The sequence below is a fragment of the Macaca nemestrina genome, chromosome 12, assembly GCF_043159975.1.
Source record: "Macaca nemestrina isolate mMacNem1 chromosome 12, mMacNem.hap1, whole genome shotgun sequence".
Lineage (NCBI taxonomy): Eukaryota > Metazoa > Chordata > Mammalia > Primates > Cercopithecidae > Macaca > Macaca nemestrina.
In genome coordinates, this window is record NC_092136.1 from 109,196,802 (window position 1) to 109,210,687 (window position 13,886).

The window sequence follows — 13,886 nt, forward strand, 5'->3', positions numbered from 1 at the left end:
GTTCACAATCTGTCAAAGAGATGTTGAAATACCAGTTGATCCTCATTATTCTACTATAAAAAGTTCTTTGCTTACTTAATATCTAACTATCCCCTTATTTATCTAATTACTATCCACATGGGCTCGTGGATTCCTTTTTCTTTCAATTGTTGACAATTTATTTCTGAGCTTAAGTTTCTTTGCTGCTGAAATTGTCTCTGGTTTGGCCAGTGAGAGCCGCTTCAAGCTGGCTCCTGTATCCTTGTTATGTGCTCCCTCTTCCCATTTTCTGAGCAATTCTCTGGTTTCTGTTACAACAAATCCAACCATTTATTTGAAGTCTAATATGTCATTTATTTCTAGGGCAACCTCCAACACTAACTTTGCCCCAAAGATGGTTCTATTTTTCTGTACATTTGTGTACATATTATACTCAATTCTCTAATTCTTGCTTACACTTGAAATTGATTTCTAGTTGTTTTATATATTTTATTTATCTCTTCAATAGTTTGCATTTCAAAACCAAGGCCTTCTTTTTATAATTTAAAAATTAGATTGCCCTTGGGACCTTGAACTGTAAAATAATGCTATTTTTATGAATAAATGGATGGATGAATGAAGCAAATTGTCTCCCTAGAAAATGTTTCTAGTTTACATTTTTCAATTTGTATGTTTATTGGAAACTTACCTAATTGTTGGAGGATAATTAAACTAGGAAGAGAAAGCAGAGGAAATTGGGTGTCCCCATGCTAATAATATAGAGAAAAAAAAAAGGCAATGACCTCCTAAATTACATTCAGTGAGCTCAGTTACCCAACTGACTGGCTGATATTCTTTTTGTTCATAACTTAAGACATTTTTATTGTGTTGTTATATTTTAACAGGTGTTGGTGTCCATTTTTTGAGATAATGTAGTTGATATTTATTTTGGTAAGAGTTATCTTTGTTGTTAGTAAAATTCATGCTTGGGTAGATTAAATGATTTAAAAAGTTATTGATTGTCTTGTTATAGGATTTTGTGATAGGGAACCAGTTTATTGTCAGGAGATGAATTGTAGAGGTCTACATTCCTTGATGTTGTTGAGCTGATCCTGTTGTGTCTGTTTCTATGGGTTAGTCCCTGAACCTGCAGAGATGAGATGAGTGATGTCTGTGAGCGTGATTTCTTTGCTTCTTGCTCCACTTCGATGGGGTGCAGAGATTTATTCCAGTCATAAATTCAGCAAATATGAGCTAGTATAGTGAGATCTAGTGAATACCAGAGAATATTTATGTAATATAATAAATTTTCCTCCTTCCTCCCTCCCTTCCTCCCTTCCTCCCTCCCTCCCTTCCTCCTTTCCTCCTTTCCTTCCTTCCTTCCTTCCTTCCTTCCTTCCTTCCTTCCTTCCTTCCTTCCTTCCTTCCTTCCTTCCTCCCTCCCTCCCTCCCTCCCTCCCTCCCTCCCTCTTTCTCTCTCTCTCTCTTCTCTTCTCTTCTTTTTCTCGCTCTTGCTCCATTGTCCAGGCTGGAGTATAGTGACACAATCATGGCTCACTGCTGCTTTAACCCCCTGGCTCAAGCAACCCTTCTGCCTCAGCCTTCCGAATAGCTAGTACTACAGGTGTGCACCACACACCAGCTAATTTATTTATATTTTCTGTAGGGATGGGATCTCCCTACATTGCCTAGGCTGGTTTTGAACTCCTGGGCTCAGGCGATTGTCCCTCCTTGGCCTCCTAAAGTGCAGGGATTACAGGTATGACCCTCCATGTTGGCCTTTAAGAGTAATATTGTAGCTGCTTTTCAGGATATGTTTGTTGCGTTAAAAGCCCTTGGAGACTTGATTACCTAAAATAATTAGCCTATTAACCATTTGTTTTTAATTAGATGAGCTTTTTCAGACTCAGGTAAGGCTTGGGCTGTATGGAAATCATGGAGTCAGACCTGCTCACCTTACAGATGAGGAGATTCAGATGCAGAGAGGTCCATGAGAGCTAGCTAGTGGCAGAGTTGGTAAAAGAATCAACTCTTTGACTCTTGGTTGAATGTTCAGTATATTACACCTGAGAACATAGCTAATGGTTCGGCTTATTAAAATCACTCATCTCACCATTTGTTCAGTAAACTTTTGTAATTGAGGAAGCATGGAAACTTCAGCACACTGTGAGAATTACTCTTAATTCCAAATATCTGAAGTCTAATTTGTGTGTTTTTACTGTAGTTATTACTAAGCCATCAGAAGTTTCAGGCAGTTTTGTTGGGTAGAAAATGAATTAACTAGATATAGATCCTGCACTATAGAAATGTCTGCATTCCATAAAAGGCATTCAGATTAATTCATAATCTGTTTAGCTGCATTGCTACATCACAATCAACATTGCTATTAGCAGCAGCAGCATCTCTGTGCTGAATGTCATGCCATGTTATCGTAATTAGTGCTTCTGTGCTCAGCTATCCCACAGCAATTTCGTTCATTCAACAAATATTTGAGATTTGTGCCAGACCCAGTGCTTACATCTGGGGATACAAGATAACTTGGAAGAATTAATTACAACCCTTTCTGAGCTTGGTAGACAATTGAAAACGAAAACCTTTAAAGTGAGAAGTTATTATAGAGGAAGAATATGAAACCATGAGAACATATGAGAGGAGAACCTAATGGTTCTGGAAAGTGATGCTTAAGTTGAGACCTGAAAGATAACTAGGAGTTATCCAGATGAAGAGACGGAAAAACCACAGAGAACAGTGTGGAAAAACTGGAAGAAGAGAGCCAAGAAAGAACAATAATGGCTGCAACATGGTCACGGAAGTTAAGGTAGATGACACTGAAGAACTGGCAGACGGCCTCAATCCCACATTCCAGAGGGTCTTGAAGGCCACACGAAGAAGTTCTGACTTCATCCTAAGTCTCTGCTAGACTGTAAACTCTTGAGGGCAAGGCTTTCTATTATTTTCCCTATTTTCTGTCTTTGTGTACTGAGTGTCCAACAGCATGCCAGATACAGACCAAGTGTGTAGTGAATCATTGAAAGCAGAATGAGTGATGCAGTTAATCATAAATAATTATCACCACTCTCTCTGGTTCCAGCCTCTGAAAGAAGGCAAGCTTACTTTGCCCATGTTGTTACATTAGATTTAAGTGATTTCTGTAGAGTAGGCCAGATAAATTTCTGAGACGTTCTAGAACTCTATTCTTAGGATATAGTCTTATCCAGTATATCCCTGAGGGAAAAGTACAAGAAGTTAAAGTCAACTCACAGGTCGTTGGGAAAATATCTACCAGCTATGAGTGTATGATGTCTTTGTTGTTTGATCCTCATAACAGTTAAATTTTCATTCTAGCAAAGAAATAGTCAGAAGTGCTTCTTGCATAAAGCATTTGTTGGCAACAGCCCTGCATCCCTTAGGTCATTCTTTACAGGGGAATTGTGACATTCTAAAGACCATGGTTATAGGGGACCCCATTGTTACAGCCCCTTCTGGTGCTTGCTAAGCACTGTTCAAGGTGGCAAGATTCAGGCATAATGGCTTGGGGGGTCAGCCCTAAATCATCTGTTTGTTATTGTTGTAGGTCTATTGGGGTTCAACATGAAAGTACCTATTTGAAGACTTTGTAAATCCTCCCTTTTTTTGTTTTTAATCAGGGTAAAAATTTACAATTTCAGAAAACAGCTATTTATGAAAGTGGTGAGTGCTTGGTTTTGATAATTATATTTTATTATTAAATGAAGTATTTTACTGATTTCTGACCCTTCTCCTTAGGATAGGTAGTAGCAGACCTCCATTCAGTATTTATTGCCATGGAAACCAAATCTAGGCTAACTCAGCTGCTTCAGAATGTTTATTGGTGTGTGGGTTTCTTGGTGAGGCATTTTGCCAGATACTGCAATCCCTTATGATCTCTTTCCATTAACACTTGTGTGTGTGTATGTTTTGTGTGCCTCTTCACTTGAATTAGTTGGTACTTTGATCTGAATCTATTTCTGAAAGTACTAAATGGATTAGTTCCAAGCAGGTCGGGCCCCTGTGGTCATGTTGCCTGCTCGAATTTGTGTGTATGTATGGCTACTGAAGAAATAATATGGGTGGAAACTGCTATTATTTCCTCCTATGGCATAAAATTTCAGATTTGGGCATCTTTCCCTAGAAAGGCTGCTGTGTTTCTCCTCTAGATTTTCCTGACCGTATGTACTTCTATGCACAAGTGCATGTGTATGTACATGTAGGGAGGTGTATACAGATACTGGACTCTCTGTGTCCACTGATAATTCATGTGATACAAGTTGTATGAAGTAATAAGTTCTTTGGTGAAGTGAACATTACAGTTCTTCTTATGTCTTCTTGATTTAATAGAAGAAATGCATTATGAATTCATTTATATTCCATAAGATACTAAGATGCAAATTATGCTTATAGTGCCCCAGCATTACCAAATTAGATGTTCCTATGAGCAAGTGCGAACTTATACTTCCAATAAAACTAGATATTAGTGGAAAACACACACACACACAAAAGTGAGAAGCCATAGTGCCTTCAAATTTGTAGAAGCAACTCTAATATAATGTGGTGTAGAGAATTTCCAGCATGCTCCATATCAAACCAAATGTGTACCTCTTGCCCTGTGAACTGACTCGGCTGGTGCACATGGAGCCCATTGCCAGTGACTCCATGTGGATTGACTACAGGATGATGGTTATTTCTACTGCAAGATAATGGCAACCAGGTATCATAGGAGGCTGTGCTGCAACGACAGGTGCCTCATAAATATAGCAGGGAGAGAATAGTGAAAGAATCTGATGTTGAACTTTCTTTTCTCCTTTGTTAGCAGTTTGTCCTTCTGAAAGAAGAGGGTGGATGTGACTTTCTAGAAGCTTCCCTTTGTGAATGTTAATTTTATGTGTTAACTTGATTAGGCCATGGGATGCCCAGATACTTGGTTAAACATTATTTCTGGGTGTGTCTGTTGGGGTGTTTATGGAAGAGATTAGCATTTAAATTTATAGACTGAGTCAAGCAGATTGCCCTCCGCAGTGTGTTTGGGCATTATCCAATCCATTGAGGGACTGAATGGAACAAAAAGGCAGAGGAAGGGAGAATTTGCTTTCTTTCTGCCTGACCACATAAGCTGGGATATTGGTCTTCTCTTGCCCTTGGCCTGGGACTTAGACCATTAACTTTTCTGGTTCTCAGGCCATCAGACTCAGAATGTAACTTAACATCATTGATTTTCCTGTATCTCCGCCTTGCTGACTGAAGATTGTGGGACTTCTTGGCTTCCATAGTTACATGAACCAATTCGTTATACTCTCTCCCTCTCTCCATATATCTACATCTATCTCCATCCTATTAGTTCTGTTTCTCTGGAAAATCCTCTCAAATAGATCTTTCAATCTCCTTTGCTGCCTTCTTTCTCTGCTCTGGCCTATTTCTAGAGGGCTCTATCCAAGTCCTAGGTCAGAAAATTAGCATTTCTTTCTGTTTAATTTTTCTCTCAGTAATAGGATCCATTCTCAAGGTTTCAATTCCCATTGCTCTCTAGCCTCCCTTTCTCTCCTGAGCTCTATCACCTCACTTTCAGCTTCTTGATGGATGTGGCCTCCTAGATATTGTCTTTGCATCTTTCTTCACAAACCAGGTCAATGACCTTCTCCAACTCCCCAGGTTTTTTAGAGTTGAAGGAATTATCATTACTTTCTCAGTCAGTTGGATTTACACGTTGGCCTCATTTGTGACTACTTTCCCTTTTTACTTTATTCAACCTACAGCTCATACATTATTGATATCTTATTCCCTAATAATTCTTACATTCCATCCCCAATTATATAACCGTAGTGTAGATCTTCATTATCTCTCATTCAGACATTTGCCCTGGTTTAACAACCAAACTTCCCAATTATCAGGCTCTTTTTCACCCAGCCCATCCTGCAAGTTGCTGACAAATTATTTGTCTTAAACCTTATCTCTGATTAGGCCACCTCCTTATTCAAGAATGCTTAATGGCGTCCCACTGCTTCTTATTAATAGCCAAGCATCCATAACACACCATTCTTAGATTCATTTCATCTTCCAGCTTTATGCCTCAGTATTACCCAAGGTGTTTACACAACTAGAAAATGTGCTTGTATTTAAATATATTCTTGTGTCAAACTAGCAACTTCTCATTTGTTTGTTTCTGTATCTGTCTCATTGGTCAGACCATAAGTACCAAGGATAGGCATTGTGTCTGCTTTTTTTTCTTTTTGAGACAGTCTCACTCTGTCGCCCAGGCTGGAGTGCAGTGGCATGATCTCGGCTCACTGCAAGCTCCGCCTCCCAGGTTCACACCATTCTCCTGTCTCAGCCTTCCGAGTAGCTGGAACTACAGGCATCCACCACCAGGCCAGCTAATTTTTTTGTATTTTTAGTAGAGACGGGGTTTCACCGTGTTAGTCAGGATGGTCTCGATCTCCTGACCTTGTGATCCGCCCGCCTTGTCCTCCCAAAGTGCTGGGATTACAGGCATGCACCACCGTGTGTCTGCTTTTGATCATTACCATGTCCTCCTATCTAATACAGTGTCTACCACATAGCATAGTAGATACATTTTAAATGAATGAATATATTATGTGATTTGCTGCCACAGAACTTTGTGAATATACTTTTCATGCTTGGAATATCCATTAGCATGACTCTGCTGATTGCAATACTATTTATCCTTCAATAGCTGTCCAAATATTATCCCTTCTATTAAATGTTACCTAAACTGTTTCCCTTCTCATTTTGTCTGTGTTTCTGTTCTCTACTTCCCCAGTTGAGTGTGTTCTTCTCCTCTTCCTTTTGGTTGCTCTGAATCTCCTTTATGTCACTTAACATATAATGACATCATATATTGGATGTTATATGTGTGTATATATACATATACATATATACAGTATATAATATATTGGATATTAGTCTATGCTCCAACTAGCAATGGACATTTTGTACTGACTCTCTTTGGTCTCATTTTCTCAATGATTTAGACAAAGAAGTAGAAAGCATATTTATTACATTTATAGATGGCAAGTAGCTAGAAGAGTAGCTTTGATATTTAAGAATGCCTAGGGGCAGAAAAAGTGAACTGAGTCTAACAAGATGAAAATAAAGAAAAATGTGCCTTATGCACAAAGGCCTTAAAATCAGCTATAGAAGTATAGTACGGGAAGCATGCATATTAGTGAAAACTTAGTCTTGGCTGATAATTGGTTAAGTATGGGCAGAGTGATGTGACTGCTAATAAGCTGAAGCACTCTTGATCTTGGATATATCACTAGAAGTAGACTCCAGAATGAAGGAGGTAATAATTCTCCTTCACCTTAGGCTGAACTGTCCGCACTCTAAGAAACGTTGGGACATGTTCAAAGGAGAAGGACTAGGAATTCGAAGGATCTGGAAACCATTCATTCACGCCTATATAAGTAATTAGAGATATTCTGCATGTATGAAGGGGTCATGATAGCTGCCTCTCAGATGTTATACCTTGTTTATTAAAGAAAGAGTAGAAATTACAGGAGGCCTTTGAAGGATCACGTCCTGAGTGCTGTACTGTGCCAGATACTGGGGATACAGTGATGAAGTAATCTTGAGTGGTGGAGGAAACAAGTATAAACTAATAACATAGTATGATAAGAGCTACAGTAGTACTAGTTATGAGATGATATGGGAATATAAAAGAGGATCGTACATATTTTCTTGGGTGAAATCTTCACAATGGACTGACATTTGAACAGGCCCTTCAATGAACTGGAATACCCTTGGAGCATGGAAGATTTAAAAATTCTGGACTATGTGGTAAATTATTGTCAGTAGTCTTAAGTGAATATATACAAGGACAAATAAATGAATTGTCTTTTCTGGTCTACAGATGTTTTAATGATTTCCTCTTAGAAAAGAAATAAATGTTCATTTTAGAAAATGTAGTAAACCAAATGTATATAAGATGAAAAAAAATCTGCAATTCCACCCCTGAGGGATAACTTCCATTAATATTCTGGGTGCTGCATTAGAAAGTAGGAGGCCTGGTGGGTAGAGTCATAGCTTTAAGAGAGTGAGGCAATGAGAAACCAGCAGAAATCTTCCGAGTAAGGAGTGGTCAGACAATTGAAGAACTGGGGGTTAAACAGCCCAGAAGGAGAGAACAGAAAGTGCAAACACAATGAAGCAGAAGAACTTGTTGTTTAAGGCGTAGGCAGGTGAGGAGTGTGATGGGATGAGTATGAGCCAAGGGAGAACTGTAAGGAGTTAGCCTGGGGAGTAGGCAGGAGACAAAACATGCAGAGGCCTGTAGGCCCTGTGCATCATATTTGCATTTCATTCCTAGTGCGTTGGGAAGCCACTGAAGGGTTTTAAGGCAGGAGCAGCATGATCTGGTTTGTGCTTCTGAAAGACTCCTGTGGCTGCTGTGTGCAGAATGGACTGTGATGGTGTGTGGGGGCCGAATGGAAGCAGGGACTGCTGACAGGGCTATTACAGTATTTCCTGCCAGAGCTGATGATTGATTGGACCAGAATAGTAGGGGATGGAGAAACAGTTTGGACTTTAATTTTTTTAAGAGACAGAATTAATAAGGACTTTGTAATTCTACACAGTGTGTGATGAAAAAGAGACATAAAGGATACGTGACCATTTTATATCAGAAAAATTGCATCTGCTGATTATTTTTATATTTAGTAGTTAGCATAAAGTAAAATCCATTGAGCTCTCATTACAGAATGTGGATTCAGTCATTCTCAACAGTTTGTCGTCTTAGTATTTTTTCAGACAATCTTTCCAGATATTGTTATAAGCATATACTTGGCCCAGATGGGCTCTGACATTTGAAATCAATATTCTTTTGCTTTGGCTGGACAAAATAGGTAACCTGTACCTTCCTCTGTAAAAGCTTATTTAAAAAATATTAGAATTCCTATTAAGTAAGTAATTGTTTCTTTTATTATAGAAAAATTTAAAAATAATGGCGGGCAGAGAGAATATTAAAAAGATAACTGACAATCCTCTTTTCTAGATGTATACCTGTTAAAATTTTGTGGTATAATCTTTCAGACAAAGACAGATTTATATGGAACTAATGAAGCTTGCCTATAGGTCCCTTTCCGGGCCTTGACTGGGACTTAACGTAATTTTGTATTCATCATTTTGTGTTTTTTCCTAAAATGGCTTCTCTTCTTATTTTTTAAAATTTAGATTGTACAAAACCTGGATCCACCCATATTTTCAGATTCTTTATTTGCAGGGAAATTTCATTTTATGACAAATAGAATCATACATATCAAAATATTATCAATATCTTTCCATGCTGTTGAATAGTCTATAATATTATTTTTATGGGATAGTATCTTTTGTCATATGCCTGTACCATAATGTATTTAATTAAGTGACCATTGTTGAGACATTCAGGCTGGACAAATATTTTTTTTCTTTTGCAGTTTGACTTTCATTAAATTCATGCTGTGGCTCTCTTCCTACAAAGTACAGATTACCCAGCATGCTCTGGTCAAGAGTTTTAGAGTATTCTTTTCTACATGATAATTTCTCGGAGTAGAAGTAAAATACTGGGTGAATAATTTGTTTCCTCAGTATTGTCTCTTCCTATAGAACTATGGTTTGGGTGGAGTTTGAGGGACTCATTTAGTCAGAATCAATTCAATTTTCTTTAATATGCTAAATAATTAAAATAAAAATTCTACCTGGTATGTTTATTTAAAACTTTTTCAATTAATATTATTATTAGAATTTTAAAATCAGTTTAAAATATGATCTCTGGCTACTTCAGAAAGATAAAAATAGACTGAGCTTTTGCACGCAGTATTTTGAAAATGCTTATTAGGTATTAACTTAGAACAGCATGAAATCTTAATGAAGAAGCTAATAGTCTAATTAAAAAGAAAACTATATGGAGATAATTTGGGGAACCTAGAAAAGAACTAAAAAGAAATGTGATTTTATCCCTGAGAGTGAACAATTACACCCTGAATTTTTAATTAACAATGGAAATGCATTAGAAGGGTGAATGAATTTGGTTTTCAGATAATAATGCAAACATGATCAGATATTATTGCATGAAATAACTTAATAGTAATAAATGTTAAGATAACATTTTATGTGTGAATGTTAAAATTTATTGCTCACCAAAGGGTTTTAGGTATTTTCTGGTTTGGGAGCTGTCTCTATGCTGCATTCTACTGTATTTTTACCATTGGTGTTGATGGTTATGTATGTAGAGCAGGTGACTTCCAATCCATATGGTAGACTGAACTGATGTAGGAAGTGCGAATAGCACATTCCCAACTTGTGGAGTTGTTACAATGTAACAAAGTCAGAAATCCCACAGTCCAGCTCAAAAGCAAAAAAAGAGAAATTTTGAGGAGTTAGAAATAAAGAGGAAACAAAGTCAGAGGGTGAGAATAGGTTAAATCTGAAAAGCCCACAGAGCTATTGAAATTTGCCACAGGCCTAAGCAGAGAGCAAAATAATGAATGAATTCCCATTCATAATTGTTACAAAGAGAATAAAATAGCTGGGAATACAACTAACAAGGGAAGTGTAGGACCTCTTCAAGGAGAACTACAAACCACTGCTCAAGGAAATCAGAGAGGACACAAGCAAATGGAAAAACATTCTATGCTCATAGATAGGAAGAATCAATATTTTGAAAATGGCCATCCTGCCCAAAGTAATTTATAAATTTAGTGCTATTCCCATTAAACTACCATTAACACTCTTCACTGAATTAGGAAAAACTATTTTAAAATTCATATGGAACCAAAAGAGAGCCCAAATAGCCAAGATGACTCTAAGCAAAAAGAACAAAGCTGGAGGCATCACACGAACTGACTTCAGACTATACTACAAGGCTACAGAAACCAAAAAAGCATGGTACTGGTACAAAAACAGACACATAGACCAAGGAACAGAATAGAGAACTCAGAAATAACACCACACACCTACAACCATCTGATCTTTGACAAACCTGACAAAAACAAGCAACAGGGAACAAATTTCCTTTTTGACAAATGGTGCTGGGAAAACTGGCTAGCCATAGGCAGAAAATGGAAACTGGACCCCTTCCTTATATCTTATACAAAAATTAACTCAAGTTGGATTAAAGATTTCAATATAAAATCCAAAACTATAAAAACCCAGAAGAAAATCTAGGCAATACTATTCAAGATATAGGCATGGACAAAGATTTCATGACAAAAATGCTGAAAGTAATTGCAACAAAAGCAAAAATTGACAAATGGGTTCTGAATAAACTAAAGAGCTTCTGCACAGCAAAACAATCATCAGCATGAACAGACAACCTACAAAATGGAAGAAAATTTTTGCAATCTATCCATCTGACAAAGGTCTAATATCCAGAGTCTAGAAGGAACTTAAACAAATTTACAAGAAAAAAAAACAACTCTATTAAAAAGTAGAAAAAGGACATGAACAGACTTCTCAAAAGAAGGCATTCATGTGGCCAACAGACATATGGAAAAAAATCTCAACATCACTGATGATTAGAGAAATACAAATGAAAACCACAATGAGATACCATCTTATACCAGTCAGAATGGCAATTACTAAACAGTCAAGAAACAAAAGGTGCTGGTGAGGTTGTGGAGAAAAAGAAACACTTTTACACAGTTGGAAGGAGTGAAATTAGTTCAACCATTGTGGAAGACGGTGTGTGTGATTCCTCAAAGATCTAGAAGCAGAAATACCATTTGACCCAGCAATCCCATTACTGAATATATACCCAAAGGGATATAAATCATTCTACTATAAAGATACATGCACGCATATGTTCATTGCAGCACTATTCACAATAGCAAAGACATGGAATCCACCCAAATGCCCATCAGTGATAGACTGGATAAAGAAAATGTGGTACATACACACCATGGAATGCTCTTCAGCCATAAAAAGGAACAAGATCTTGTCCTTTGCAGGGACATAGTTGGAGCTCGAAGTCATTATCCTCTGCCAACTAACACAGGAACAGAAAACCAAACATCGAATGTTCTCACTTGTAAGCAGCAGCTGAATGATGAGAACACATGGACACATGGAGGGGAACACACACACTGGGGACTGTCTGAGGGGGTTAGGGGAAGGAGAGCATCAGGAAGAATAACTAATGGATGCTGGACTGTCTAATACCTAGGTGATGGGTTGATCTGTGCAGCAAACCACTATGGCATACGTTTATGCAACAAACCTGCACATCCTACACATGTACCCCAGAACTCAAAAGTTGAAGAATAACAAAAAGAAACGTGCTATAGGCCTAAGAGGCTAGAATTTTACAAACAATGGGAGGGGGTGGTTAGAAGTCAAGGCCAAGGGTCCCATGTGTCTGGAAGTGAGCTCCCTGCCTAAGCTAGAAGTTGGGAAAGGCTGTATTGTCTTTTAAATAGGGTCTAGAATTCTTTCCTTTGACCGGAAGACACAGCAGTCACAATGGGCATCTCGGGTAGAAAAAGTCATCTGTGAGAAGTTGGAATCCTGTGGCTGCTCTGGAGTTACAAACTAAGAAATATTTCTCAGCAAATACTCACTTGTTGAGTAATTATGTTGCTGGGAATGGCTAGGTACTATTCTTAGTCCTTCACAAATACTAACCCACTTAATCCTGATAATAACTTTCTTAGAAAAATTGGTTTAGTGAAAAGAAAGAAAAAACTGTCCTATGGGGTCTCATCTCAGCCTATTTTGCATGGAATTGCTGAAGATCTTGCTGAAGATGAGCTGAACTAAAATTTACAAATTTTTACAAAATTACAAAGCACATGTAAAAATAATGATAGAGTATCAGTAGACTCAGTAAATGGGGAAAACTCATATTCGTTAAAGATAATAGACTGCTATGTGGAAATGATCCTACTTTCTAGGTGCTGATATGGAAGTTTCTATAGTTTAAGTGAGCTACATCCCACAGGCGCTAAATGGAGAGCCAGGGTTAAAATCCAAACACCAGAGGCCACACTTGTGATCACTAGCCTGTATTGTTTTTCCTATAAAATTAAATTCCCTACAAACACAATATAAGTTTGCCAAACTGGGTGTAGAGATATCTTTAAATATAAACAATGACAGATACATTTCTGTCAATAATAGTCATAGCTAAGAGTACTCATTAGAAGAAACAAAATAGTCCCCTGTCATCTGTGGCTTTTCCTTTCCATGGTATCTGTTATCTGTAGGTCAACTGCAGTACAAAAATATTAAATGGGAAATTCCAGAAATGAACAGTTCATAAGTTTTACATTACCTGCCATTCTGAGCAGTGCGATGAAGCCTCTCATCCAGCTCTGTCCACTGGGATGCGAATCGCCCTTTGTATGGTGTATCCACATCATGCATGCTACCCATCCATCAGTGACTCATACCGTCTGCTCCTGACATTCAGCCATCAGCGTTGCCATGGCCCCATGATCTAGGATCACTAGAATTAGATGATCCTCCTTCTGATAAATCATCAGAAGGTCCATCATAGCCTAATGTTACCTCACAATGCCTATGTCATTCACCTCACTTCATCTCATCACATAAGCATTTTATCACCTCACATCATCACAACAAGAAGGGTACAGTACAATAAGATAGTTTGAGAGAAAGAGGAATGACATTCACATAACTTTTACTCAAGTATATTGTTATGTAATTTTTTATTGTTGTTAATCTCATACTCATCCTAATTTAAAAATTAAACTTTATCATAGATATGTAGGTATAGGAAAAAAACATAGTAGACCGGGAGCGGTGGCTCACACCTGTAATCCCAGCACTTTAGGAGGCTGAGGTGGGCAGATCACTTGAGGTTAGGAGTTTGAAACCAGCCTGGCCAATATAGTGAAACCCTGTCTCTGTTAAAAATACGAAAATTAGCCAGGTGTGGTGATGCATGCCTATAATCCCAG

General features: G+C 37.9%; 1 long non-coding RNA gene across 1 annotated transcript in view; it reads right to left on the reverse strand.

The window, feature by feature from the left end:
* LOC139357585 (uncharacterized) overlaps positions 1-13,376 on the reverse strand; it is a 59,054-nt gene extending 45,678 nt beyond the window's left edge. Inside the window, exon 1 of the long non-coding RNA XR_011611048.1 lies at positions 13,238-13,376. This is a non-coding gene — a long non-coding RNA (uncharacterized lncRNA). The remainder of the gene's footprint in view (positions 1-13,237) is intronic.
* Between the last annotated feature and the right edge of the window lie 510 nt (positions 13,377-13,886).